Here is a 5,518-nt window from a genome sequence, read left to right on the forward strand (position 1 = left end):
AAAAATGGAATTAAAGTGCAATGGATTTTTCCATGCATGTTTTGAAGTCTTCTTGTATGTGTGTGTGTAAACTAGTGCTAAAATCATGTAGGAGCCTTGTCTGACATCTCGTGGCTTCTCAAGGGGATACAGAGAAGCAAAGTCAAAATCAGCCCAAGGTTGATACCTATGAAACAGAGGTCAGACTTCCATCCTACAATTTTCTTTATCCCATTCTGATCCCTCCATCCCTCCCACAATACTCTCTACTTTACATCTGGTTTCAATAATCCATTGCAATGGACACACAGAACTCACAACAATACTCATGATTATGGCTTATTAGGGAAGTGAACAAGACATAAGTTAGAATCAAAACCAACTTAGGAAGCAGCAATTCTCTAGTCAGGAATACCTCTTGTCTGCCATACTGTAGGCATGCCTCACTCTTTTTCAAAGACTCTCAGCCATGTGGTCCCTTGGCATTTGCCCTGCTCAATCAGGTGTTAAAAATTCTTTTAGCCAGTTTGTGAATGCTCAAAGCTCACATTCTTTAAGGAAGTCTCCTGCCCTTAGGCACTCAGCTATACTGAACCCATAGCCCTAGAGCCCAAAGCTGCTCTGTCTCTTTATGGCACCGCCCCTGAACTCACTGTTTCTCTAGGTAGGGCTCTCACATGTTTCTCATACTCTTCCTTTTTGATGGTCCTGGTATCTTCCCACTTTGCTTCTGAGATGGCTCCTTTTAAACCTAGGTAGAGGGCAAAATGAACCAATACCAGCCTTAGAGTCCTGAATATCTTATTTCCACCACACCTCAGTCAGCTTGTCATCTTGTGGTGGCTAGTTTTTTGCAGTGAATCTGGAAGCAATGCCACTGGATATTAAATATCAGCTGGGTCACCCACAGTGGACAGATTTCAACTGAGCTTCCAGATGAAAATAGACTAGGAAGAAGGAGAGACAGACTACTTCACAATATTTAGTCTCTAAAAACCTTATAAATGGCAGTGGAACACTGTCAGCACCAGAATATTGAATACTGAAACATGATGAAGAATACCAATACTGTCAGAAGTAGTGCCAGAAAATGAGTCCCTCAGGTTGGAATGCACTCAAAATACAACTGGGAAAGAGCTGCACTCAAAATAGAGTTGAGCAGAATGATGTGAGTGGAGTAAAACCTTTAGGGCATTCATTTGCTTATGTGGTACAACTTGAAGAGAAACAGCTGTAACATCCATTAATAATCAGATCATGGAATGTACAAAGCATGGTTCTAAGAAAATTTTAAATTGTCAAAAATGAAATGAAACACATAAACATCTATATCCTAGGCATTAGTAAACTGAAATAGACTGGTATTGGCCATTTTAATCTGACAACCACATGGTTTACTGTGTCAGACAAATTGAATAGGAATGAAGTTGCACACATCATCAGAAAGAATGTTGTAAGATCTGGCTTAAAGTACAATGCTGTCTGTGATAGGATAATATCACATATGACTACAAGGAAGAAAGTTTAAGATCACTATTATTCAAATTCGTGTACCAACTACTAAAACCAGTGATGATGATACTGAAGAATTCTACCAACTTTTTCAGTCTGAAATTGATCAAACTTGCAATCAAGTTGTATTGATAATTATTGGTGATTGGAATGCAAATGTGGGAAAAAGGGAGGAAGGATCAACAGTTTGAAAATATGGCCTTTGTGATAGAAATTATGCTAGAGATCTCATGTTAGAATTTAACAAGAAAAAATTATTTATTGCAAATACCTTTTATAAGCAACATAATACACATAGAACTCACCAGAGGGAGTACACAGAAATCAAATTCACTACATCAGTAGGAAAGCTCCATATCATCAGCCAAAACAACGCCAAGGGCAGACTTTGAGACAGACTTTTAATTGCTCATATGTAGTTTAGACTGAAGCTGAAGGAAAAACAACAACAACAAAAAAAAAAAAACATCCACGAGAGCCAAACTATGACCTAGAATATATCTGACCTACTTTCAGAAATCATCTGAAGAACTGGTTTGATAAATTAGACACTAAAGACCAAAGACCAAAAGAAGTGTGGGATGACATTAAAAACATTATACAGGAAGAAAGCAAGAAGAGAAAGACAAGAAAAAAGAAAACACCAAAATGGATGCCAGAAGAAACTCTGACACTTGCTCTGCAGTGTAAAGATTCTAAAGCAAATGGAATGATTGAGGAGATAGATAAAAGAGCTGAAAAAAAAAAAAATTCAAAGGTAAGCTAGAGAAGACAAAGTCAAATATTATAGCAAAATGTGCAAATACCTGCAATTAGAAACCCAAAAGGGAGGAACACACTCAGGGTTTCTCAAGTTGAGGGAACTAAAAAATTTCAAGCTTCATCTTGTAGTATTGAAGAATTCTATTGGAATAATAATGAATGAGGCAGAAAGCACCAAAAGAAGATGGAAGGAATACACAGTCACTCTACCAAAAATAAATGGTTAATGCTCAATCTTTTCAAAAGGTAGAATATGATCAATAGTCAATTAAACTGAAGGAAGAAATCCAAGGTGCATTAAAATATTGGCAAAACACAAGTCACCAGGAATTAATGGAATATAAATTGCAATTTTGCAGCACTGGAGACATTCACTCATCTATGCCAAGAATTTGGGATGATGACTACATAGCCAACTAACTGGAAGAGATCCATATTTGTGACTATTCCAAAGAAAGGTAACCCACCAGAATGTGGAAATCATCAGACAATATCATTAATATTGTTTTCAAGTAAAATTATGCTAGCAATAGCACAAAAATGGCTGCAACTATATGTTGACGAAGAACTTCCATAGGTTCAAGCTGGATTCAGAAGAGGATATGGAATGAGGATATCATTGCTGACATCAGAAAGATCTTGATTAAAAGCAAAGAATACCAGAAAGATATTTACCTGTCCTTTGTTAACTATGCAAAACTTTCAATTGGATATCCAAAGCTATCCATAAAAGCTATGGATAACACTGTGGAGAATGAGTATTCCAGAATATAGAACAAGGGAACAACAATAGTTTAAAATTAGGAGAGGTATGCACCAGGGTTGTATTCTTTCACCATATTATAAAACTGTATGCTAAGCAAATAATCTGAGAAGGGATTTTATGAAGAAAAATGTGACATCCAGATTGGAGGAGGACTAATTAACAAACTTTGTTATGCAGATGATACAATTTACTTGCTGAAAGTGAAGAGGACTTAAAATGCTTTCTGATGAAGATCAAAGACTACAGCCTTGCTATGAGTTGCACCTCAATGTAAAGAAAACAAAGATCCTCAACACTGGACCAATGAACAACATCCATATAACTTGAAAAAAGATGGAAGTTATCAAACATTTCATTGTGCTCAGATCAACCATCAATATTCATGGAAGCAGCAGTCAAGGAATCAAATGACATATTGCAGTCAGCAAATCTGCTACACAAGGTATTTTAAATGTGTTCCAATACAAACATATCAGTTTGAGAACTAAGGTGTGCCTGACCCAAGTCCTAATATTATATCTCCACATATGCTTGCGAAAGTTGGACAGTGAATAGGGAAGACCTATGGACTGACAAAATAAATCCCCCCAAAACAATCATTTTTGGAAGAAGTACAGCTACAATGCTCTTTATAAGCCAAGTTGGCCAGCCATTGTCTCTCATACTTCTGACATACTATCAGAAGGAGAAAGAAAGAAAGATATCCAATGAGATTGATTGTAATAGTGGTAGCAGCAATGTATTCAAATATAACAATGATTGTGAAATTGATGCAGGACTGGACAATACTTTGTTCTTTTGTGCGCAGTGCTACTATGAGTTGGTATTGACTTGATGACACCTAACACCACCACCACCACCACCACCAATACCTTATTTGCATGGTCCCACCCAATGGCTTGTCAGAATTAAGAAGACTTTGGATAGAAAAGACATATCAAACAAATTCAATGCACCACAACATCTATGTTGTTGTTGTTAAGTGCTGCCTAGTTGGCTCCGACTCATAGCAACCCTGTATAAGGTTTCCAAGGAGTGGGTTGGAACTGCAGATCTTGTGGTTATCAGTCCAGTGCATATCCTATTTATATCTATATTTGTGTTCAAATATGTACTTATCTGAGTGCTTATGTGGTGTCGTAGGATAAGCACTGGACTGCTAACTTACAAGCCACCCCTTGGAATTCCTGTATAGGGTTGCTATGAGTCAGAACTGACTCTACAGCACTTAACAACACCAGTATATATGTATATGGTAGTGGTGGGGGTAATGTATCGTAGAGTTGATTCCTACTCATAGCGACCCTGTACAGGGTTTCTGAGGCTGTAAATTTCGAAGGGAGCAGAAAGCTTTATCTTTCTACTGCAAAACTGTTGTTAGTTTCCAACTGTTCACCTTGAGATTAGCAGCCTGATTCATAAACACTATGCTACCTGAGCTCTCCATATACATATAGCACACATAGTCTGCAGTTAAAACCCACCAGTCACTTCTTGGAAACCTTGTACAGGGTTGCTATGAGTCACAGCCAACTAGGCAGCACTTAAAAACAATAGCATAGATGTTGTGGTGTATATATATATATATATATATCAGTTTGTCACACTGTGGTGGTTTGTGAGTTGTTGTGATTCTGGAAACTATGCCACCGGAATTTTAAATACCAGCAGGGTCACCCATGATGGACAGGTTTCAGATGAGCTTTCAGATGAAGACAGACTAGGAAGAAGGAGTGATGAACTACTTACAAATATGTAGTCACTGAAAACCTTATGAATAGCAGAGAAACACTGTCAGATATAGTGCCAGAAAATGAGCTCCTCAGGTTGAAAGGCACTCAAAATGCAACTAGGGAAGAGCAGCCTCCTCAAAGTAGAGTTGACCATGATGACATGAATGGAGTAAAGCTTGTGGGAGTAAAGCTCATGACACCTTCATTTGCTGATGGGGCACAACTCAAAATGAAATGGAACAGCTATAAACATCCATTAATAATCGGAACATGGAATGTACGAAGTATGCACCTAGGAAAATTAGAAATTGTCAAAAATTAAATGGAATGCATAAACATTGATATTTTAGGCATTAGTGAGAATTAGTGAGCTGAAATGGACTGGTATTGGCCATTTTGAATCTGACAATATCATGTTTGATAAGGTCAGAGACAAAGAGGAAGACCCCCCCCTAATGAGATGGATTGGCCAAGTGGCAGCATCGATGGACTCCAGCATGGCAACAATAGTGAGGTTGGCCCATGATAGGGCAGTGTTTTCTTCTGCTGTGCATAAGGTCACTATGAGTCGGTACTGACTTAACGGCATCTAACAGCAACGACATATATGTTGCTATTATTGTTAAATGCTGTTGAGTCCTTTCCCACTCATACCAACAATGCATGGAGTTTCCGAGGAGTGACTTGAACCACGAACTTTGTGGTTCAAGCTTTCTGAGGAGCATCTGGTAGGTTCACAGTCCACTGCTGATCCTACAGCCCACAC

This window comes from Chrysochloris asiatica, unplaced genomic scaffold (genome assembly GCF_000296735.1).
Source record: "Chrysochloris asiatica unplaced genomic scaffold, ChrAsi1.0 scaffold00189, whole genome shotgun sequence".
Lineage (NCBI taxonomy): Eukaryota > Metazoa > Chordata > Mammalia > Afrosoricida > Chrysochloridae > Chrysochloris > Chrysochloris asiatica.